Source organism: Rhinichthys klamathensis, unplaced genomic scaffold (assembly GCF_029890125.1).
Source record: "Rhinichthys klamathensis goyatoka isolate OS25496 unplaced genomic scaffold, OSU_Roscu_1.1 h1tg000010l_1, whole genome shotgun sequence".
In the NCBI taxonomy this organism is placed as follows: Eukaryota; Metazoa; Chordata; class Actinopteri; order Cypriniformes; family Leuciscidae; genus Rhinichthys; species Rhinichthys klamathensis.
In genome coordinates, this window is record NW_026606563.1 from 1,454,546 (window position 1) to 1,480,834 (window position 26,289).

General features: G+C 40.7%; 1 protein-coding gene across 1 annotated transcript in view; it reads right to left on the minus strand.

The window, feature by feature from the left end:
- zmp:0000000926 (ataxin-1) overlaps nt 1-18,002 on the minus strand; it is an 88,979-nt gene extending 70,977 nt beyond the window's left edge. Inside the window, exon 1 of the mRNA XM_056261420.1 lies at nt 17,788-18,002. The gene's annotated coding sequence lies outside the window, so the exon portion shown is untranslated. The remainder of the gene's footprint in view (nt 1-17,787) is intronic.
- Nucleotides 18,003-26,289: the final 8,287 nt, after the last annotated feature.

Here is a 26,289-nt window from a genome sequence, read left to right on the forward strand (position 1 = left end):
TATCTAATGATAAAAATGAAAAAAAAAAAAAATCCAACAAATGTTCAAATGTTGACTTATATGTTACCAGTATGTGATTTTCCATAGGCTAGTAAATACTCTTTAGACTTTATTATGTACATAAATTGACCATGGTGAACATTTTTAGATAGGTTTTCAATCCCGTTTTGTTTTCAGGCAGTTATAACTAGGCTTGGGTATCGAGTATCGAGTATTGATTGGAACCGGGACTAGCTTTGCGATTTTCCCAGCATCGTTCAAAAGTTTAAATTTCGATTCCTAGTTTCGATTCACAGTCCGCCGACCGGAAGAAGAAACCGCTGAACACCAACGAAGAAGTGTCCACCGGAAGTGTTGGCATAACCGCGCGAGTCGAACATGAATAGCGTGCGTCGGCGGGTCCAAAATGTGGCTTCACTTTTCTAAACAGAACAAAATCTCGGCAAAATTTAACATTTGCGACAAGAATGTTTCGTGCATAGGAGGGTGCACGTCGAACATGATGAAGCACCTCCGATTCCATGGAGTACAAATAAATGAGTGCCCCGTCTTTGACGCGCTGCGCCGACCGTCCTCTTTCTCTGGCTCTGACCCCCAGCCTGGCACCGCAGTGACTGCACTGCAGTCCGAATCCGGTAAGTAAAACAATACATATACAATAAATACAATAAATAATATGTCTTGCGCCAAATTTAGGCAGCTAACAAATTAGCCCACGTATTTTTTCATAGACAATTTACGACCTGAGATTGCGAACGTTAGCCAGGCTGGTGACTCCGCGATGTGCTGAGCCTACTCCGTTCACCATAGCGGCAAGGGGGAAGATGTCGGTGCAAAAAAAGGAAGAGTGCCACAGAAAGGTCACTGCACACATTGTGAAAAGGCTGCATCCCTTTTCAGAGGTGGAATCACCAACATTCAGGTAGTTAAGCAATAACGATAGAGCTAAGCTAATTGATACTGAGCTTTTCCCAAAAGCATAGTTGCTAACCTGTAAGCAACTTAGTTGGTTGGCAATGGGAAATTGCATTGCAACCAACAAAGTTGCTAACTTAGTTAGCAACTATCGTTTTGGGAAAAGCTCCCCTAAACAGTAACAGCAACATTACATGTTTGTTTATGTTTGCAGGGACATGGCGAAAACTCTAAACCCCAAATACTCACCACCTTCCAGGGATTAGCTGTCAAACACATTAATCCCATCGTGGTACAAGGTTGAGAAGTCTAACGTTATTACAGAGCTCAGTGAAGTCAGCGCTGTTACACTCACATGTGATGGCTGGAGTAGTATCACACAGGACCACTACCTCACCATCCCAGCACACTACATAGCAGAGGGCAAAATGCAGCAAAAAGTGCTAAAAACATAGGCTGTGTACAAAGCACAGATCGGTTGTGTTGTTGCAGAGGAAATTAGTGATGTTCTGTCAGAGTTTGGCATATCTGATAAAATTGTAGCAGTCACTGTAGATAATGCTGCCAACATGGATGTGGCTATTAAGCGCCTGCGATTTGTGAAACTGTGCTGTTTCGCCCACACACTTAATTTTGACCTGAATCAATGAACTCATTTCGAGTCTAATCTCTGACTTAAATGTATATTGTTGATTCCAGCATCACAGTGATTCTACAGCATAAGATCCAGAAATGTCTAAATAATCTAAAGGATTTCTAAAAAGTTGTTCTGATAAAACAAAATCTTCCTCTTAGGCACACACAGACATCAATAATCGGTGTATGAGTCTCAACAATGGTGACAAACAGAATATTCAATTAGGGAAAGGAAATTACTAAGACAATTCAGATCATAATTTATTCATACCGCAATGCATGATGGGAGGCATGAATGAGTTTTGATTGGTGGCACCCAGAATGCACTGCAAGATGTTTTATTATTGTCACCATTGTTGAGAATCACAGGCTGATTATTGATGTCAATGTGTCTAAATAAAGACATTTTCAAAGTCATTTAATCAGAACAACTTTTTAGAACCAAAGACTACTGTAATCAACAAGGTAAAAACTCTCTAAATGAGATTTGGGATTCAGATCAAATTATGATTATGTCAAAACATCAACCATCACCCAACACCCAACACCCATCACCATCTGATCAACAATTCTCTTTGTTCATCTGGCAGTTATAACTGAGATACAACAGCCGAACAAAATCTAAAGTTATCAGTTTAAAAGTCAAGAGCCCAACTAAAGCAAACACTGATCACCATAACGGTGTCTTAAAAAATGAGATTTTCTCCTTCAGTGATTCTGCTTGTTAACATCAGGTGTCTTCAATAATTGTCAATCATCACTCAAGGAATCACTTAATTAGCTCATTAACTTTAACACACTTAAACACAGGAGAGTTCATTTAACACTGGAGTTTTTGCTTTGTACCTTTTATTTCGCTGTTGACGGTTCGTTTGTTTAAATATCACAACACATATTAACGGGAACCTGTGGTCAACTGTCTTCTCGGAATTAAACTCCTCAAGTTGGCCGATCGTCACACACACACACACACACACACACACACATCCCTGTGTCCCTGAACACATTCGGTTGTCTATAAGTAACATTGCACCTACATCTCTACTTACTCTCATTAGAGTATAAGTAGAGTATTAGTAGACTGCTAGAGTTAGGGTTAGAATAAGTTGACATGTAGTTGCAAAGTTACTTATAGTCAGTATAGTGTCTGTTGGAGGAGCATCACAATAAAGAGTTGGCAGATATTAAACAGAGAGTCTACTAATAATCTAATGAGAGTTAGTTGACATGTAGTCGCAAAGTTACTAAGTCAACAGAATGTTCAAAAGGGACCATCAAAATAAAGTGTTACCCAAACTTTTCATTTAGACCCTAAATAATCAAATTAACTTGTATGAAAATGGCATTATATGACCCCTTTAAAATATTTTATGATTTGATTTTTGAGTATGTGAGAAAATTTCATTTATTCTTCCCTCTTTCTTAAATTAAATTTAAATTAAAACTTTTATTTTGTTTTTCTTATCTTAAATGTAACTTATCTTGTAAATAGTTGTAAAAAGTAGGCTACTGTAAGTAAAAATTTATAGAAAAATTTATTTAGTATCAAATGTACAAATTAATTGACATGACAAAAATAAATGTACAGAATAATTTATTTTATACATTTACAAGTCATAACTTAGCCTACATAAAAATAATGTATACGGTTGTTTAATTTAAAAAAAATTTATTCACATAACCAAAAGTTTATTTCTCTACCAATGTGTCAAGAAGAGAAAACAATCTGTTCATTCTCTCCCTGCTCTCCTGTGATCGCCTCTCTGTCTCTCTCTGAAACTTCATGTCCTCCTCCCTAAATATCTCGATCAGCTCATCCTCTCGGGCTCGTTTTCTCTTGGCTGGTGCTGCTTGGCTACACTGACGGTAGGCCGCATTCAAAGGATCCTTCAACTTGGGACAGCCTTCGTCGCGCCGCTGTGACGCAATCGGCCTTCGCAGGATGCAGCCCCTGAATTGGGACACAGCTTTAGAGAGACTGATCAGTGAGAGTAAGAGCTGTGCAGGTCAACCTCAGTCCCCTGACCCATGCCAGAGCCGCAGGTTCGAGTAGGACTGGAGGGGGCTACATATGTTTTATTTACCACAGTGTTTCTCATTCATTACCCGCCACAGTCTAAACTTCTAATAATAACATAACATTCTTTAATGTTGTGTTTTGCGCAATTGCTGTCAGACAAACTAAAATCGAATGCGCGATAAGGCTTTAGTCCTTATCAAATTGCAAAAGACAGTGATTTAATTAAACATGTAGTCTGTTTGTATCAAAATGAAGTGCTCACTTTGCTCACGTGATCAGCTGATCCATGTTTTCCATGTCTCGGTTCACAGTGAATGAATGCAGAGTGAACTCCATCCATCTCTGCATGTACTGTGAGAGTTTAGTCTGCATTGGGGACGTAGTGAGCACCAGTTGTGCATTATTTTCACATTTGTATAGTTTCCAACATTTCACTAGATTTGTAATGAGAATTATATGAAGTTCCTAAACGTAAGTTAGGGAGGAGCGAGCCCATCCAATCTTTCAATCAACAAACAGAGTATATAAGCAGCCGCTTACCTCTCCCTAGTATCAGCTGTTCCAGTATGCATTACTGCCGCAAGGAATAATGTCCGACATCCCGGAAATCCAGCTCTTTCCTTCAGACGACGAACTGTCAAGCCTTCCTGGGACACAGCCAGTCACACCCCGCGTGAGATCGAATCTCACGGATCATCTTCATGAGCGTTCTGATCGAGAAATCCAGCGCTCATATAAACCACGTTCCAAAAGGCAACGCTCTCCTCTATCTTCAAGATCGCCAGTTTTAACTGAGCCTCGTCCATCTTCTCTCTATTCTTCCGCTGCTAATACACCGATTCCACCCATTTAAAAATGTTCAGTCAACAGCCTACGTCAAGTCCTCTCCAGCTCCGGAATCCATTTCTCCTGCAGATCAGCAAAAGCTCAACTCTACGATCTTTTCATCAGTTCTTACAGTTCCAGCATTCCATCAAACACTTCAACATCTTATAAAAGCAAGACTCGCACCTCTTCTACCTCCGTTTCTCTCCCGGTTCGGCGTTCTGAACCCACACAATCCCAACGCGCCGATCCAAAGCCCGCCGGCGCCGCCGCGCAATAGCATCCAGCTGCAGCTCACACTTCCTTGTCCGCCGGTATTTCCACCCGGCCAGCAACAGCGGCCGCAAAAAACAGTTCCGCTTCTTCTCCAGCTCTCACAAACTTCATGCAGTCAGCCCCACTCCCCAGGCAAGAACCAAACTCACAAACACATTCCTCCGACTTCCCTCTGCTTCTCCAGTTCTCTCTAAACTTCTTTATAATAACCCTTGTGCCAGGTCACCCTCGCACACAGTTACATTTTCTCTCACCCTCAAACCAACCTACTCAAAGAGCGGATCCTAGCGCGAGGTTGCCTTCGCTAGCCATCTTCCCTCTTTCCTTCCATTCCAATTCGCCTCACCCCTTTTTCCCCTTCTATCTTCCAATTGTCTCCTAATATTCTTTCCAGTTCACATCAGAGCGTGAGGTTGCCTCAGCAAAGGATTTCTACACTTTTCCACACAAAACCTCCCCTTCCTCTCACTTCAGGCCATGCCAGCCATCTTGGACACCAGCAGTGTTCTTCTTCTTCGTCTTTTACTGGCGACTTGCAACCAATTGGAGCATTATTGCCACCTACTGTATCTTATTTACTTTTGCTTAAATCCTTAGGTTTAGTCCAGTTTGTTGTAGATAAGATGATATGATTTTAAGCACCATCTTTCTGGATTTATTTGAGAAGATATTTGTAATGTTCATTTGTTTGATTCCTTCATGTTCCAGTCCATTCCTTAAATCCATTCTTTGATTTGAGTATTTAATACACTCAAACAGCACATGTTCCACAGTTTCCACCAGCAGTGTTGGGGAGTAACGGAATATATGTACCGGCGTTACGTATTCAGAATACAAATTATGAGTACGCCCATCTGTATTCCGTTACAGTTACAATTTAAATAGTTGGTATTTAGAATACAGTTACATTGTTGAAATCATTGGATTACATTACGATACTTCTGTTTCACGAGTTTAGTGACTCTCTAAATAAATTAAGGCAACTCAGCATTTCCCAGAAGCCCCAATGTGAAAACGAAAAATGCGCGGTTTGCGTGATCAGTCACAATGAGTCGGAAGAGGAGCAGCGGGAGCTAGAATAGAGATGTAGCCGGAACTACAACAGAGACGGGGCAAGAATGCGTTTCGATCTCGGAAATTCAAACAGCATTTCACTTTAAAGAAAGAGAAGGGAGAACGAAATATGGCCTAACTGTGCAGTGCAACCTCTGCTTGCCAGCAACCAACCTCCTTTCAGCGTCCAAAGCAAGGGGGTAATCCATCAGCCGGAAGTTGAAGCTGCCTCCGGGGGCCGCCATTGTAGCTGGCTATCACCTGCTGTTAGCATCCCATTAACTCCCATTCATTTTGGCGTCACTTTGACAGCGAATAACTTTACATCTGAGGCGTCCAAAGACTCCATTTGTCCATTATTTATTTCTAAAGAAACACGACAATATATAAAAGACTCCATTACTTTGTATCTTACACGTTATGGCCCCGTAGAAGCCATTCTTGTAAAAATAGGCTAACGATTGCGTCATAACCACGGGATGCTCTGTCGTACAGTAGAGAAATTACCGTGTAGACAGAAGGAGAAGCTCGTAGGCAATCGTTTACTGTCTATGAGGCAATCGGGTGGACATGGAGGCATAAAGTCAAGGGAGAAGCCCATAGATAGAGAGTTCATAAAAGCAACGGGACAAAATATTTCAACAACAGATTTGTTTCAGATTTCAATTCAGATTTGTCCCGGCACAGCTACTAGAAGGTCAGATTTGTCCCGGCACAGCTACTAGAAGGTCAGCTCGTCGTCAAGCTCAGTTTGAGCCTGCGCAGTGCGCTTGGCTATCAGGAACTGAGTGCCCATGTTGGGCTTCAACTCTCTCCGTTGAAATCAACGGGGTCGCTGTGTCCATTTCTTTTACTGTCTATGGTCCAAAGACTCCACCTCCAACCTGAAGAAGCATCTTAAAGTAGAATCCGCTTGCCAGCCCATTCACTCTCAACAGCAGTCCATCTTCCAGCTCCTAACAATGCAATCGCCATGGAACCACTACCAGTCCCAGCCCATCTCCATTCCCTAATTCTATCAGGTGCAACTATCGATCTTCCTTCTCTACTGACTTTCGTCCCTCTCAATGAATCCCACCGCTCGTTTGACTTAAATCGTTGATCTTACAAATTCTGTACAACCTTCAAAACGAGTTCTCACACTTTCAGAATTCTGCGTTGCTTTTGCCAGATACACAGAAGTAATTTGCTCTTCATTTCCAGCCAGACGCAAGGAATTAAATGACTACCTCTCTACCATAGCAGAGCTCAGTCTCTCTTTCGGAGGTAGTAATTTTTATACATACCATAAGCTTTTTCCAGCTAAATGCGCTGCCCGCGTCACACCCTGGAACCAGTGTCCTTACTGGGGAGCCTTGGACCTCGAACTATATAACAGAGTCTTCTTAGGCGTTCAAAGCCCTTCTTGCGCCATCTGCAGGTCTATCATTCATTCTACTTCAGAATGTCCCCAAACCAACTCAGATCTTCCGAACCATCCAGCTCCTTTCCAAGAAAAATCCACTTCATATGTCCCTCAATCAAGGAATGACCATAACCAGATTTCTACCTCAGTTCCAGGCAGACAAGTGTGCAACAGCTTTAATTCATCACGTTGCAACAGACAACGATGCCACTTCCTCCATGTCTGTAATTTCTGTGGCTGTGCGCCGCTCCTTTAGCTAACTTTAACCGTCGACATTCTTAGCGTCTGCCTAACCACTCTCCGCTCAGGTCTTGTTCTCCTAACAAAACAAGAGCCCCAGACGCCATGTTCAATTTGGCTTTCTTCCGATCACCAAATCAAAATACTAGGTCGATGGTCGTCCCTAGCCTTCGAAACATACGTTCGTTTAGATCTGCATAACATTAGACAAGCACAGCAAACACTATCATCCCTCTAAGTCTGGACCGCTTCTCCCTACTATTTTGCATCTCCCCGCTTACCTAGCCCCGCAGGGCGTGTATTCATCTGGATGCAGTGAGAGCTCTCCCTTTTCAGATGTGCGTGACCTACCACTCCTGGAGTGGGGTCTCCCATCTGAATCGCCGTGTGGGCTCTTCCGTTTAGAAGCATCATAGGCTCTCCCGTTCGACTTGCTGTGTGGGCTCTCCCGTTTTGATCGCCGAGTGAACTCCCTATTTATACATATGGGGGGGCTCTCTCCTTCGAAACGCTGCGGTAGCTCTCCCGGTCGAATTGCAGTGTGAGCTTTCCGTTCGGGCGCCGTGGGGGCTCTCCCTTTCCGAATCGCTGTGTGATCCTTCATGTTTTTAACCATGGAGGCTCTCCCGTTCGGATCGCAGTGTGGGCCCTCCTATCCGAATAAATCAGGACTGGAGGTTCCAAGGATCGTACGTCCCTCGAACGCGACAGGCCATTATGTCTTTGTGATCTCCGCCCCCTGCGTCAGAAGGATGGTAGTTCTGCATTTCCTATGTATACCGTAGGCTCCCTCTTGCTGCGTAGGGAGTTTCGCTTCAGACACCGGTGGCCCGTTCGCCTTTAGGGACGAGGACCTTCTTCCCCATTTGTGACATCTGGAAGCCCCATGTTCTCTAACTCCATGGAGCTCCATGTCATGGATGTGGCAGGGCGTTCTCCAACCTCGTACTCAAACCTCCAGTCCCAAGATACTCCCGCAGGAGTAATTTATGAAAGTCACTGCCGCAGCAGTGCAGCGGTGAGATGCGCACCCCAGTCAAATTTCCACAAGCCCATGTCGTTTCACTCCACAACGAACGCAGGCACACTCTTTAAAACACAGCTCCCGCCGGAGCTCCACTCATAGCCCCACATGGTGGGCATAGTAGGGAGACGCAGTTCCAGCCAGGAGCCCCATTAAACATATCACTGCCGCAGCAGCGTCCATCCATGCTCCATACAGCTTTAAATTTCCACTCTTTTTGGGGGGTAACATACTTTAAGCTCTTAGGCATCCTGTATTTGATCACGTTATTCTAACTTGCTGTCCCAAATATTTATTCAACACTTTTGGGGGGTATATCAGAGCTCGAGTTGAAGCTGCTTCATCGAGCCCCTCTCCAGCGGACAGCAAGCCAAATAAGTTTAACCGAATATCTTAAAGATTTTATGGGCAAACGAACTCGTTAAATGAAGTTCCTAAACGTAAGTTAGGGAGGAGCGAGCCCATCCAATCTTTCAATCAACAAACAGAGTAAATAAGCAGCCGCTTACCTCTCCCTAGTATCAGCTGTTCCAGTATCCCTCCACCTCCCCAAACTCCACCTTCATCTTAGGTACCTTGCCCTTTAATTAACAGGTCCTACATTTAGCCACTGGGGGGTATATCAGAGCTCGAGTTGAAGCTGCTTCATCGAGCCCCTCTCCAGCGGACAGCAAGCCAAATAAGTTTAACCTAATATCTTAAAGATTTTATGGGCAAACGAACTCGTTAAATTATATTACATTATATTAAGGGCTTTAAAACAACTGGCATGATATAACACTTATAGTTAAAGCGGCTTGTCCCGTCAGATGCTCTGGCATGTGCTGACTGACAGATAGATACTTGCACTGTTCAATGTGTTTGTGATGCAGTGCTTTCCTCAGTGCATAACTTACATTTCACAGGTATATTCTTCATCTGTAAATGTTATAAGCTCATGGAAATATTTCCATTTTGCTGTCAGGAGTGAATCTCTGCTAAACTTTACAGATTTCCGTGAATGAGCTCCGAAACAGACGGCGAGCAATAGAATAGGAGCTCAATAATTCCGACTAAAATATACATATTGCTAAAATATTTGTTGTTGGACAATAAATGTGCCATATGTAGAATTTTAAACCTACAAGTGTATTTTTATGACAGCAGTAACTGTAAAGTGACTATTGTAATGGGGTAATCAAATGTAAGTAAATTAGTCTGTGCTTTTGATTGAATTTATTTTTATAGTAGGGAATTTTAATTTTTAAAAAAAAATTGTTTTGTTTTTTTGCAATGTTACAAAGTTTGCACATAATATACCAGAGCCTACATGATCACGTTCACTATATTTGTTTTCACAGCCTTCAATATTAACATTGTTTGTAGGACAACATTGGACAGGATGTGAAAAAAAAAAAAAAAAATACAGATTTTTTTTATCCAAGTAGAAAACCTTAGACAAACCTGAGAAAATACCACCATTCAACCAAAAAATACAGAGATATGGGTTTTTTTCGGCCATATCGCCCAGCCCGCATTAAATAATAAGCTTATATTAGATTACAGTGCATTTGTTTTACAATATATGGCTATTACTGTCATAGGAATAATAATAATAATTATTATTATTATATTCTAATTGTTTGGCTTCTTAACAAACCAGTCTCACCAGTCTTAAACCATCTCACAACTAAAAAGAGATTTAAGTCCCCTTCAAAGTTCAGGTACAAGTAAAAGCACCCCTCCAATTTGCACACTGAACATGGGTTGGAGCTCTTAATTTTGAACATGATAATTTTAAGGAGCCACTGGCCTTAACAAGAACTTAGAAAAATATTGTAAAGGCAGAGCATTTTAATGTATTGCTAGTATGTTTAAACAAGTAAGGTATTAAACAAATTGACTTGAGTGCCAATTGCACTGAAACAATCAATGATCCATTGAGGGGAAAGAGATAGAGAGAGAGATAGCATTGCTAATCCTCTGATGGTCGAGGCCAAAGCAGGATTAGTTGAGTTCTGGGTGTAAAGCTCTCTTCAAAGCACTGGGTGAGTCCTGATGGTATAAATAGGGCTGCCGCATCTAAGCCACTTTCACGAGTTGCCTAATTTCATCCTGGACGGCTGCTGATTAAGGTTTGATGTTTAGGACTGACGGTTTAAGACACGAGACTTTATGGAATTTTTTTATTTATTATTTATTCACTGAAAGTGGAGCTCTGAGTAACTGTTCATGCAACATATACTGTCTCCTAAATCACTCACTTATTCACTATTCCCTAAACACATTATTTTTGAGTCCTCTGTATGGGAAATAAGTGAATGAAATAAGTTAGTGAATTTGGACGCTGGCGTATTCCATCGGAGATCTGTAGATGTTGCAGAAACAGCTTCATTAAACATGTACAATTATCTTACACGTACCTTATTTTAATAATGAATATTAATAATTAATAAAAATGCAGGCAGGCAGACAAACACACATAGAAGATAAAGGTTCCACACAGTTTACTTATAATACAAATGGGTAGCGATCCAAACAGGTAGTAGAATACACACACATAGGTATAGTGGTGACGGGACGATGAGTGGCAAACTCAGACAAAGAGGTAGGTAGAGCGACGACTGACCAAGGGGGAGCTGGTGGGACGAGGGAAGCCGGTGAAGTCACTAGGCTGAGGGTCCCTGGTGGAGCCGAAGGTGGGAGGTGACAGGAGACTTGACAGGATGATGGTGAGTAGGGCACAGTCCAAACAAATCAAAGAAATGAGCACACCACAGTCCATATTACTAATGCTGTCTTTAAACAGCAAAGAAGGTACAACAGAAGAACTATCGTTCAGATAGTTGTTAGTGCTGTCTTTAATCAGCGATGAAGAATTAGATGCTGGGTGGGCTAGGATGGGAGTTGATCCCACTGAAGTTCATCCCTCGGCCGCTGGTGTCGCGGGCTCACACCCCTGGTCAGACTCGCTCGGGGGCTTCACTTCCAGCTTCACTTCACTTCCGGGGGCAGCACTTCAGTGCTGGTGAGCACTGTCCTCGGGCTCTGGCTCACTCATCGCGGCGGGTGGTCCCTCAACATCTGCGGGGGGCTCTAACGAATTCTCAGCGCTCTAAGGTGGTAAATCCAGCTCTGCTCTGAATCGGGGCTGGACGCTCTCCAGACACCTAACGACGGCCTCCCTCCAGTTAAGCCCTGTGGTGTCTGGGAGGTAATGCGTTGGTGAAAATTCGCCCCGATCCAGAACAAGGTCTTCAGGGTCTCGTCGTCAAGTGGGCTGGTGACGGCAAGAGGAAAAAGCCAGCAGTGAAGGATAGAAAATCGCGCCCCTCCTGAGCCACTGCAATAAATTGCTCTCTTGAAGCCATTGTTGTGCTCCGGTCATCTGTTACGGGTGCGTGCAGGCAGACAGACGAAGAAGGTTCCAACACACAGTTTACTTATAATACAAACAGTCAGCGATCCATACAGGTAGTAGACTACACACACATAGGTATAGCGGTGACCGGACAATGAGTGCAGGAGAAAGTGTTATATAAATAGCAAACTCGAACAAGATAATTAATCAAACACAGCTGAAACAAACAAACTAATAATGACGGGAGCCAAAGAGACAAACGAATGGCGGGAATCTGAACAAAGAAGACGTATGACAAATGAGAACAAACTAAAAAGTCTAAAAACTAAGCTGAACTCAATGGTAACATCTACATTGCATGATTTTCATGTTTTTAGTATCTTGAAACTCTCCTGTCCAAGCAGTGTATTGTACTGGAAATGGAATCATTCTAACCTTATCCGTATAATTTAATTTAAATTAGAAATTAATCTATTTAATATTGTCTCTCTCGATATTAATAAGTTGAAGTAAAATCAAGTAATGATTCATGAAAAAAAAGGGTAAACTGGAGCCAGCGTGAGATACAGTAAATGTTAAAAGCAGGAATAAGAAACATCATCTTGTTTAAACTTGCTCGCTTGTTCGTACAACTCGCCAGTCCTCTCTGCATTGAATTTTGGGAAATCCCATATGCAATCATAATCCGAATGTATTATGGGTATAAACGATGACACGAATGTGGGGAACTAAGCTGTTCACTCGGACACCAATTTGGACACCACTACAAAATGTCTGACACCCTTTATAGTGAGGGAGCAATTTCGAACACAGGAATTGGAGGTGGTTACTCACACACATCATTCCTGATGCTTTTAAAAGAAGGGTATGATAAATTCAGTAGCTTATACTGTATGTTGAGAATTGATTACACACATGAGTGGAATAATACACATGGAGGAAGACAAAGCTTTTAAACTCACACTTTCAGCACAATATCACCACTAAGCAGAGATTGTAATACTAAGACGAGCAAACAAATAAGCAGCAGGGTAACAGTAGTGTGTGGGACTTCATTATTTAAAAAAAAAAAGAATAATTTCTTAATCTTTATTTAATTTATTAATATGCAAATAGATTGGCTGAAGACGGGTAATATAGCTTCTAATTGGCTGATTAAAACAGCATCTGGTGAGATAGTAGGTGAGCAGGGCTGCGTTCAGCCCCGACAAAACGTTTTTTAAACGGAAACGGTGATGCGTTGAACGCACTGTTCTGATGACGCAAGAGTTGCAACTATGGCAGCTGAGAAGGCCATTCTTTGTGTTCTTTGTGAAGAATTTTCGGAGCCTGATGAAGTCAGTATAAATATGTGTTTAATACTACAAAATATGCCGATGTTACAGTTACTGCACTTGCAGCCCAGAACACAAGAGAACATCCCAATCGAGTGAAGGGATTTGTGGAAACTGAAATGGAAGCACACATCTTACCTAATTCAGACTAAAACACATCTATTTAGCCTCACATACTGACTTTATTTGTAGTTCATACTGTTTTAATACCCTGTATTTTCTTTCTCATTTTTAGGAAAAGCACTTAATTGCCATTGTTTATTTCTATATCAAATGTCACACACTTGCAATGAAGCTAAAAATATAATCAACTACATCATTATGTTGATATCCTATATTTTTACAATAAAACTTACGACAAACACGTCTTCTAATATCCTCAGTTGTTGCGTATACCGAGCTGCATCGAACACATTTGTAAATGACTTTCCTTGAACCCATTGTGCGAGTTCACTTTAATACCGCATGCTTTATATACATGTTGCTGCTGATTGGACTGCAGTTCTGACACACCCACCAAACAAGAGAAAACGTATCTCTAACCCCGTTGCACACCGGTGCATGCCGTTTCCAGGAAACATGACGTTCAACCCGGAAACCGTAGCAAAACGTTGCGCACCGTTTTGAACTTGAACGTGCCCCAGCTGAAGATAAGCAACAAGCATCTGATTGGCTGAACACCAGTAAGACAGCATCGTATTGGCTGATTATAGTAAGACAGCTATGAATGTCCAAAGATGTGTAACAACCATCTGACTGGTTAAAGACGAGAAAGACAGCATATGAAAAACTTAAAGGGATAGTTCACCCAAAAATGAAAATTAGCCCATGATTTACTCACCCTGAAGCCATCCTAGGTGTATATGACATTCTTCTTTCAGACGAATACAATCGGAGTTATATTTAAAAAATGTCCTGGCTCTTCCAAGCTTTGTAATGGCAGTGAATGGAGGATGAGATTTTGAAGCCCAAAAAAGTGCGTCCATCCATCATAAAAGATATCCTCACGGCTCTGCGGGGGTTAATAAGGGCCTTCTGAAGCAAAGCGGGGTGTGTTTGTCTAAGAAAAATATCCATATTTAAAACTTTATAAACTAAAATATCGACGAAAGAATAACCCTTGACCCCGACGCATGACGTATTCAGCAAAACAAAACACCGGTCACGAAATTTGAAATTTTTAAAGAGAAATGTCGAAGTATTTCGATGCAAGAGAAGAGGAGCTTGAGTTTGTTGCACAGCCCTATTTGCTTGAACCGCGAGAGACGTCAAAGTTTACGCTACTCCTACATCACATCAAGGGTTACTCTTGTGGCGTAAGTCGACTTGCATAGGCTGTCTGCCGGAAGCTAGTTATTTTAGTTTGTAAAGTTTTAGATATGGATATTTTTCTTAAACTCATCGCTTTGCTTCAGAAGGCCTTTATGAACCCCCTGGAGCTGTATGGATTACTTTTATGATGAATGGATGGATGCACTTTTTCAACAATTGGGTATAATTTGACATTTGATTGGAAAATAAATTTTATAAGCTCTAATAATTGTTACTTTAATTGTGACGTGGAGGATTTTCCTTTTTTTTTTTTTTTTTACTGAAATTGTAAAATATAGGTGAGATTATTGAATAGAGCTTTAGTGCGTAAACCTCTGGAAGTTAAGGTCAAACAGGATTACTGGGCAGTGCTGTATAAGATCAGTGATGCTCTTACAGAAATCCTGATCTCAGTAGATCTTCATCATTGAGGCCAGCACGTGCCTTACACACACACACACACAACATCCTGTCTTGATGAGCCAAAATGAGCACATTTGAGTGGAACATGATGCCATTGTGGCCTTACTGCTGTCACACTCTTAACATGATGAACACATAATGTGCATCGCTACATGTGGAACAGATGATTATGGACAGACTTGTGCCTTTGCCTGCATGCACCCACTGGATTGGAATAAACTGAATCCATTCATTTGTTTTTTAGAATAAATGTTTTCCTTGTCCACTGTGATTTTGAATTCTCTCCTGATGACATGGTAGTTCAACATATGGTACTTTATTTACAGTTTCATTCATATACAACTTTTAGTTGTTGTTTTTAGGGGTGTGACGAGACACTTATCTCATGAGACGAGACATGAGATTGGGTTCACGAGAATGAGACGAGACGAGATTTTTGCACAATATTTTATAAAAATCCTCAAGGACAAAATTCATGACTGGAAAAATAGCCTGCAGGTGCATTTTGAAATGTTTTAATTAATAATCTTCTAATGAATGTCATTTCAGTTCTACTTTATAAGTATGAATTATGAAATGCATTGAAAGACAACAATAAACAAGCACTGTAAAAGGTTTTGCCACAAATTCATCTGACTGGCTTCTCTTCAGACCTGGCTGTACTTTAATTATGAGCTTCCAGAACTACTGATTGAGGCTGTGTGGGACCTCCTAATGGAACTATTTTCCAAAAATTGAACAAAAAAACAACAACAAAAAAATCTTTTTCTTAGTCTTATTAAGTGCAAACAATAAGTGCAACCATAATCAAAGTACTCTCTCAATATTCAAAGTGCAAACAGAGACCAGAGCCACAACTACACAGTCCAGAGACAGGTTTGATATTGGGAGACAGACTATTGTATGCAGCCTCGTGTTTTACTTCCACTTTCAAATTCGTGATTGGGTGTAGGCCTACTCCGTAGTGGCGGTGCTGAGCGCACGTTCTACAAGGGGCCGTTCACACAGGACGGGTTTTTGCTTTGTAATGTACCGCAAGACGCTGGCAGTGGAATGAGGAAAACGCATGGTCTCGAGACGTGTTTTTAAAAAGTTGAACTGATTTTAACTTGAGCACCGCGTTTTTTGAATGCTGAACCGCCTAGCGCGTGTTTACATAGAAAAACAATGGAAAAGTAGCGAACTGAATGGAAAAACGCATTCTGTGTGAACCGCCCCTAAGACATTTATCAGATGCTGTTGCGTAACGAATCAGTGAACTGTGATTCCTGCTGCACTGTCAGTCTGTGTGCGACTGCAGCTCGTGCTGGATGAGCAGAGCAGACCTTTACTGTAGTTTACAATGGTTTTTATTTTTATGTGAATGTAGCGGTGACATAGGCTAATTTTCACCCTTCGTCATGGTTGTAACGCGAGACAGCTTTTCACTCGACGAATATCTCGTCACATTTTAGTCTCGCGAGATCTCGTGGCACCCCTAGTTGTTTCATACATAAAACATGTTTAATTTAATCTGTGAATATTTGGTAGACTTTTAATGCATGTGTGAGTAATGAATGAATAAATGAACGGGTGAACGGATGAGTAAATGAATGTGTGAAACGAATCGAGTAAAAATAAATAAAACAATATAGAGGATTTACAGCAGTGATAAATTAGTCACTATTCTAAAACAATCCCACTTGTAAGAGCATTTGTCCATCTGATGAAATAAGAAAAATAATCTCAAAACAAGCTACGTACAGTATCAAATAAAAATATGGGATTAATTGCATAAGATTCCTGCATACATCAGCTTACTAACTGAATTAAATTTGTGCTTAAAGTCTACTGAGTTATAAAAACTAAATTAAACTTAAATTTAATTTGAATTTAATTCAAGATTCTCTAACAACAATTTTTATACAGTCTAATTTTAAGGATGTTTCTATATATATTTTCAGGTAAACAAGACAAAACACTTATTAAAATAACATTGTGTGTTCTTTTGTTAGTGAGACATGAGTCAAGAGACTGAACTAACAAGCAGAATGAGCGGATAACTAACCAGCCGACATTTCTCAGCCTAAGTCTGTCATGGAGAAGCACAAACCAGCAAAATTACTCTATTCACACACCCACAGACTCACTCCTGCTCTCTGCCTCCACCTCACAGTCACACACACACACACGTGTGCGAATGCTACTGTAAAAATAGACATCTTAAAGAGGCAGCAGCCATCTGAGAATCACTGACAGTGACAGAGAAGATCATTAATATATTATCATGAATACGGGTTTGCATTTCATATTGCTATATTTAAAAATAAAATAAAAATAGGATACTTTTTTAAAAAAAATCTGATTTGAGGATCTGATGATATATACTATACACATGGCTTTCACTATCCAAAATTCACTATGAAAAATGTTTATTCATGTTATACCGTGCAATTAAATAATCTCCAATAAAAGTCTTACAAGTGTAATAAAAAAATTTAAACATGACAACAAACTGTTTTGTCAGTTTCTTTTTTTAATGCCTGACAAAGGTTGGTTCTGGATTTTAAATAAACAATATGCCTGAATCAGCCCTACTACATGAAGTTATAACAGAGATTCAGAAATTGGTAGATATTGCTTCATAATATAACAACTGCATGTTTCACTTTGACAGTTCAGAAGTGTAAAACACAAAAGACGATCAGTCATGCCTTGTTTGAGAGCAGCTGAGGCCTATCAGCTTCCCTTATCTGCCTCTTTCCAACAGTTTCAACGCTATCCTCTAAATGTGGTAAGTTACAAACCCTGTCTTTGCACGTTTCATGTAAAGCTGGTGACTTTGAAGAACACACTTTGAGTCACACATTGTCTTGTCATTGCTTGAATATCCACACAACACCCACACAACATACCTCACACACTCCCGTATGTCTCGAAGACACTCAATAACGCTTATTCTATCACACTTGTCAACACGAGCACACACATGCAAAAGTATCCTACCTCTTTGGGTGTCTTTTTATGGTGAGAAATACACTGAGTGATCATGGGAAAGCAGCAGTAGCACAGCAGAAGGGAATATCCAGCATGATGCTGTAAACCATGTCTTTTTCCTTATCTTGTCCTCACCTAGTCACTCTTTTGCTGTATCTTCTGTATTTTTCTGTCTCGCCCGCTGTGAGCGCTCTCTCTCTCTCTCTCTCTCTCTCTCTCTCTCTCTCTCTCTCTCTCTCTCTCTCTCTCTCTCTCTCTCTCTCTCTCACACACACACACACACACACACACACGCGCAGACTCACACACTTCAGCTCGCCCTTTGTGACCCCCTCCACTTCTCCCTCTCTCTGTGGGTGTATAATTAGACTCAGTCCTGTCGTGATACAGCTTTCACTCATTGTGGGAACGTCTCTGAGCTGCTGGACGTGCTGGCAGGAAGCCGAGCAGCTTTACTCATTAACCTCTTAAGAGCTGGGGAATGTACCGACACTGCCTGTGCCCCATTGGCCACTTCCCCTTCTCATCCCAGCCAAGGGCTGCTTTGATTGGCTGCTGAACTACATGCTTCCATCCAGCAGCTCACACCATTGGCTACAGTGCCACATGCTCCAGCTTGCAGCTTGTCTGCATGCTCTGTTTTACATTTAACCACCAACTTTTTATATACTTATCTGACTACATTTACAAGTTAAATAACATTCTAGTTTTGTTGTGATCCACTATTTAAAGCGTTGTTTAATTGATTGCTCATGGTGAAGTGTTGTCTAACTGGTAAGACATTTAGTTAATCCCACAGATGAAGAGGCTTGAAATATGTAATCATGTTAAAAATCATACAAATCAATAAGTATGATTGAATAAGTAATCTCTCTGTGATTTAACCCTCTGGGCTTCTTTGTTTAGGGGTTACACTTGGCTTCCTTTCGGTCAAAAAAGACCGAAGCCTTAAAATGTCACTTTTTTTCCCCCCAGGAAAACCATTCAAATATATTTTTGTTCAATAATATTTTCTTATTATTATTAAGAATTTTCAAAGATTTTTATGATACTTTGCATTATTTATATAATTTTTACGAGCAATTTTTTCCATTAGAATTTGTTTTATTTTTTTATTATAATAATAATAATAAAAAAAAAAAAAAAACTCAACGTGGCACATTAAAATATAATGCTGGCAGCAGGCAAAAAAAAATTCAAGTGAGAATACCGCCATCCAGTGGCTTTAAAAATGTTTTAAAGTGTGTAATGTCCGTAACCGCCTGTAGGCTGCCCATAGCTTCCTATGTAAATAGATAGAAATGCTTTTTGATTCCTATTGCTGTTTTAGACATGATTTCTCTTTCTTACTCGTTTTTTTTTATTTAGATATATATTTAGATAAAATAAAAAAATAAAAAAAGCTTTTAGCATTTGTTTAGATAAGTAAAAATGTATAAATGTGTGTAATGTCCATAACCGCCTGTAGGCTTCCTATATAAATACATAGAAAGGCTTTTTGATTCATATTGTTGTTTTAGACATGATGAGGTGTGTGTGTGTGTGCATTTGAGCAAGAAAGAGTAGCCTATCTTTTGTACTTTATTTTAAATTTTGATTTTATTTAGCATTTTCTCAACATTTGCTGTTACAGTCTTTCCTATTCATTTCTCTGTGTGTGTGTGTGTGTTTGTGTGCGTGGGTGTGTGTGTGTGGGGGGGGGGGGAGGTGTCTTATTTGCACTCTTGATGTTTTAGAGTGTCACCCCTTCATTGCTGTACACTTTTTTTCTGCACAGTGGCTGATCTGTAGTTTGTACCACCAAAAGTTTCTCTGAGTTTTCCTATTTTTTCGTATTTCCCATTCATTTCCTATGTCGGTCATTTTTGACCGAAAGGAAGCTAAGTGTGACTATTTTTTTTAAGACCCTTTAACATATCCGAATCATCTCCTTGATTTTTGTGTGTGTTCACATAGGTAATACAACAAAAGTCACCAAGTTTCATCCCCCTCCGATGAAGCAAAAAAATTAAACATTTCAAAACGTATACTGTTTCGGTCATTTTTGACCGAAGAAGCCCAGAGGGTTAAAAGTTCCTTTTAAAGGGTTAGTTCACCCAAAAATGTAAACTCTGTCAGTAATTACTCTCCCTCATGTTGTTCAACCCCGTAAGACTTTCGTTCATCTTCGGAACACAAATTAAGATATTTCTGATTAAATCTGAGAGCTGGATCACTCCTCCATAGGCTTCTAAAGGATTGAAACTTGCCGGCCCAGAAAAGTTATGAAAGACATCGTTAAAATAGTCCGAGTGACTACAGTGGCTCAACCATAAGTTTATCAAGCGACGAGAATACTTTTTGTGCGCAAAAAAAAACAAACAAAAATAACGACTTTATTCAACTATTCATTTCCTTCTCTGTGGGCCTCGAGTGAGTTTGCGTAGTGTAACAGCGCAGCGCTTCTGTGTTGTACGACACACGCATCACACACATGACCAGCGTCGGCCAATAGGGAGTCTACGTGTGACGTACAACACAGAAGCACTGCGCAGTTAAGTTACACTACGCAAACTCACTCGAGGCCCACAGAGAAGGAAATGAATAGTTGAATAAAGTCTTACGGGGTTGGAACAACATGAGGGAGCACACATTCAGCAGCACAGATTCAAGCAGTTTGCAGTTAAAAGTAATGAACAATTCATGGTGCAAACTGCAAACGAATCATTTCCGCTGTGGCACAACTCTTAACCCTCTGGGGTCTAAGGTGTTTTTGGGGTCCTTGAGATGTTTTGACATGCCCTGACATTTGTGCTTTTTTTTCAGTTGCTAATGGCACATGTGAAATTACAATCTATTTAGCACAAACAGGGCTACCATAATATGTGAGCAACATGTATGTACATGTTTGTATTTCTGAGAGAATATTGTTTAGGCATGGTTATTGAAAAAAAAAAATTAAAGTTTCTGAAATAAGGCCACAAAACACATACTAAATATGTGTCCACAAGACTTTTGACTAATGGATGTTGTCGCCTAGAGTTTTTGCTTCAAAATTATCTGAAAATCATCCTGCCTAATCATTCACATAAAACAATAGATTGTTTTAAATTGTGAAAAACATTTTTTTGTTTGGAAAGGCAATATGCGAATGGGCGTGAATGGCCCAACCCCTCATGAATAATTAGGTGGTTCTCACCTGAGCAGACAATGACCCTGCATAATAATGAGCCTTTCATTCAGGTGTGTCACACAAGAAAGAATGCAAGGACAATATATACACACACACACACACACATATATATATATCAAAATATAAATGAAAGTCAAAAGCACATTTTTAGTTATACCTGGAAACAAATCCTGTTTAAATAGGTTATATGGGCCATTCTATAGAATTGGTTCAAAGCTAGAGGTGGAAACATCTTGAATATTTTTTTGTCTTTTTCCATAAATCTCTTATAAAGTATTATTTTTTTAAAAGTAGGCCAATACATTTTATCATACATATTTCAAAGTTAAGGATTCATTATTTTGATATAGCTTGCATTGGAACAAACACTATAACAGTTGATTAGTTTATTTTTGACAAAACATACTATATATTTAACATATGAGCAGAAACTGTCTAACAAAAGCTTATTTGATGTCTATTTTAGAGTAAAAACTTTATAATCTATCCAAAACTAGTCAACAAAATGTTATCATTACAGACACTATTCTATATCGCGATTAGAACAAATCTCAGTTGGCTATAGCAATATAGTTTGGATGTGTTCATGTAAAAATAACGTTTACTAATGTAGGAGCGAGAGTGAATGAACGCACAGATGCGATGTACATCTGTAGTAAACAACATCGCGCGGACGTCTGTGCCATTCATTCATCACACACAGACACACAATTCATATTTAAACAGTCTTTGTGCAATTTACAGACACTATTCAATAATGTGATTAGAACAAAGCACTTAAGAATAAATAACTTACTTCATCAGCTGAATCCGCGCTCCTCGAAATGAAACTACCAGCACTTCTGAGGTAACTTTTCCAGGATTATTACGATAGTATTATTCCTCACAGCGCAGCAAGATGAGGTAAAGAACAAGATTATTATTAAACTGGATGTTTTATCCAGCTGATGTGGCCGTTTTCATGGTTTGCCTCAACATTTGCGTTTGAATAGCGCGCGCTCTCAGTGGGCGTGGTCACATTAACGCGTAATGAAGTGTAATGAGCTGAAAGGAAAAAGACTGACATCTCTCTCTTTTCATACAGATTACATAAACTAAGAATATTTGTTTTTTTATATAAATTACTTCATTTAAAAGAAGAGAATTTCTGCTTCATAAAGAAAAATCTTTCGTGCCTGTGTGACAAGTATTGACTTAGTTACAGTTTTCATTTTCGGACGCGTTTCAGAATGAACTTCACTGACAGAGAGAATGCAAAATTCGCATCATGTTTATTTTTCTTTATTTGACAAAAAGCAGAACACTTTGTTTTTATTGTGAGTATCCAGAAAAAAATAGACACTTAACAGGATCTAATAATGTACAACACTTACATGTAAGATCAAAATCAACAGAGTAATTTGAGTCTCTTTTGCACTGATAAGGAAAAAAGTGAGCTCGTCGCGCCGGCTCTGGGGTTTGTAAAAAGACAAAGTAAACAGTCACTATACACAAATCCGGCGAAACACGGAAGTAAAGCAGCGCCGCCATTACTGCGTGCCTTGCTGGTAAGGAAGTAGCGGAAGTAGCGTTGGTCCCGTAGGCGGCTGTAGCAGATGTTAGCTGTACGATGTACAGATGTTAGCTGTTTTTTAAGTACGTATGCTGTCTAGTGATGCCGGGAAGAGCGTGTTGTGTGGTTGGCTGTTTTAACAACAAATAAAACCGTTTGTGAAATTCACAAACCTTTTTTGCGCATTGACTGCCCATGTTTACGGCCATACGGATTACACAGAGTTCCTGGTGCGGGCGGTAATGCACTCACTCTGTGTGGGAGAATAAAACGATCAAGCACGTCTCGAGGAAGTTCATGCAGTCGTGTGTGTCCTCATATAGGCAAATAAACAGCTCGAGCGTCACACGTGCTTCGTGTGTGTGTGTGTGTGTGTGTGTGTTAAATGAAACTGCGCGTCGACTGCACCATTCATTCACACAGAACACGTAGGATTCGTATTTAAATAGTATTATTGCGGGATAAAGTATTATTACAAAACAATGGTTGGGGAAACACTGAGTTATTTGCAACTTGTGAAGCTTGTGAACATATTAGCAACACAGCTAGTAATGACAGCGTTCGGTTTTATTGTTGTCATCAATTAATACACGTCTTAATTACATTACATTACATTTGGCTGACGCATTTTTACATTAATACATTATGTTGTCAATAAATTACCTTTATCGGTAAGTTTTGGCCACTACCTGACATCATCTACCCAATGTTCCCTTTCACCAGACATTTTCTTTCATGAGCAGGATCCGCTTTCATTGAAATGTCATTAGAGGGCACCGGCAAGTGTCACACCGTCACCCTTAGCAGGCACGCAGTAATGGCGGCAGGCAAGATGCCGGGGCCCATAGAGTTTGCGGCGGATTTGTGTATACAGTTAAATCACTTCAGCGTTATCGTGACACGCTTGGTCTATCTAGTTCTTGGAAACACTGCGTTTTTAAAGCTATAGTGTATTGTATACCGTGCTTGCATTTTAATGCATTGTTTTTTAAGGGTTTGCATTTTTATCGGCTGAAATTCAACATGGTTGTATGTTTAAGCTGTGTATATAAAAAAGAAAAAAACTTAGATTCTAACATAGATTCTATGTTAAAAACATAGATTTATCTGTTAAATCAACAACTGTTTGTTTGTTTTGTGAACTTGAATGTCATCATCTGCCTGTTTGCGAGGTGGCTTTATGTATGTGTTCGAAGAAAACCATCTCTCAGAGAGCTTGCGAGTACTGAATAGTTTAAAATCGCTTGAATGTTCAAACTGGTAAGACTTAAAAAGATGTGCAAATGGTAAACTTTAGTTACTCGCGATGCAATGCTGGCCCGATTATGCAAGTGACAATTCCGTCATGTCACGACTCCCGAAACGTGAGAGCAGCGCGCTTGACGATCGCCTTGTGCAACCCATTTTGAGAGACAGAGAGAGAGAAGACGCGGCACTGCTGAACACTCACGCTGTTTGTGAAATTGCATTTCGAAGACAGTTTAAAATGACTGATTTGATTTTATAATCTGCGTATGGCAGGTTATGGTAAAATATGGCAGGTTATTTTGCTTAAGTTTCCAATTGACTAAAGATATAAGGTATTATATTATATTATAAGCACTTTATGTTGTTAATAAATGTTTTAAATTTGACAATGTAGTGTGGTACATTGCGAACAAAGGTCAGATATTATATTGCATAAAAGTATATTCTAAAAATGGCATAGCAACCTGTGCTTTTTAAAAAAATAAATGTAAAAATCGAGAATCGAATCGAACCCTGACCTTAGAATCGAAAATTCAATCGAATCGAAGATTTGGAGAATCGTGACACCCCTAGTTCTGATCAAAGCAGACATGAACATGCCCAGAATTTAAATTGAAAGTCTGCTTCGACTGAATGGTTAAATCATAAATCAAAGTTATCACAAATCAATTTTTTGCTTTGCCATCATGGGGTAAAGAGTGTTGATTGATATGAAAAAAGATTAAGCCTTTTACTAAAATATGTTATGAAGGGGTCTAAATACTTTCACAATGTATATATATATATATATATGTTATTTACAGTTTTTTTTATCATACGCACACACATTTTTTCAGGTTTTTTAAATGACAGTAGCACCTAGTTTTCAGTGATTTATGCAACCTCACTGGAAGAGAAAATACACGTTCAGTGTGACTAGCACATGGTCATCCAGTCACATGCTGTGTGTGTGTGTGTGTGTGTGTGTGTGTGAGTGTGTGTGTGTGTGTGTGTGTGTGTGTGTGTGTGTGTGTGTGTGTGTGTGTGTGTGTGTGTGTGTGTGTGTGTGTGTGTGTGTGTGTGTGTGTGTGTGTGTGTGTGTGAGAGAGTGAGTGTTCCCTTGTGAGCTATGGAGTAAAGAACAGAAGACTGAGGCCTTATTCTCATTTCCTCTCTGTCTCTAACACTCTCACTTCTGTCGCACTGTGACATTATCTGACCGCTATCACAGCACATGCACACACTCCTTGTCAGCAGTCAGACAATCGTGAAGGTTTCCAGCTTGTAATTATGCATACACACACTTACTGAGGAAGTGGTAAATGTGAACGGAACAGAGGACATGGTTGTGGTGTCTCTGACACATCAATAGATGTTCCTTAAGGACATTCTCTGGTCAACTAATTGAGAAAGAATAAGAGAAGGTCTGTTTCAAACCCTAGTGAACTGCTCACTGTCCACTATCCACAAAGTCATCTACTGTAAACTCGAAAGCAGCATCCTACACTCACGTGCCACACTAATAGCCTGGGTTTGTATTAATTGGGGGAATGGTAATTCTTATTCTCCCAGTAGAGTATTATTATTGATTATTTTTTCACGATTTTCACAGAGACCAAATTATCCATTATGCTTTGCGTATTCTTCCATGGTGTCAGGGTTGCTGCAGGTAGCTGAAGACGAGGACAAGGGCTTCAATATAATAGATTTATTAAACAAACTTCAAAACATCCAAAAACAAACGAGAACAAAAGAACAGAACTCCAGGACTTCAGGGTTAACATACAACCATACATTGACGACGATCGACAAACACTGAGGGAAAACACAGGGTTTAAATGAACTGAACCAAACGAGATAATAAACTGAAAACAGGTGCAGAGAATTGAACACAAACGAGGAGCGGGAAAACTAACAGGACTAAACCAAAAATCACACAAGACAGGGGAAAACAAGATTACAAAACAGAACTAAACACACTGAAACGTGACAGTACCTCCCCCCTCCCCGAAGGCGCGTCCTCGCGCCGTATAACATCCAAAGGGGTGGGAGGGTGGGCGCCCTGGAGGCTGACGAGGGCATGGTGCAGGTCCGGGAAACCTCCAGGGCGGAGCAGGCTGTGGGCGTGGCCACGGCGGAGTAGGCTGTGGGCGTGGCCACGACGGTGCAGGCTGTGGGCGTGGCCACGGCGGAGCAGGCAGAACCTCGGGCGTCCAGGGTGGAGCTGTGGGACCCTCGGGCGTCCAGGGTGGAGCTGTGAGACCCTCGGGCGTCCAGGGCGGAGCTGTGGGACCCTCGGGCGTCCAGGGCGGAGCTGTGGGACCCTCGGGCGTCCAGGGCGGAGCTGTGGGACCCTCGGGCGTCCAGGGCGGTGCAGGCTCTTCAGGTGGCCACGGCGGTGAAGACCCTTCAGGTGGCCACGGCGGTGAAGACCCTTCAGGTGGCCACGGCGGTGAAGACCCTTCAGGTGGCCACGGCGGTGAAGACCCTTTAGGTGGCCATGGTGGTGAGGACCCTTCAGGTGGCCACGGCGGTGAAGACCTTTCAGGTGGCCACGGCG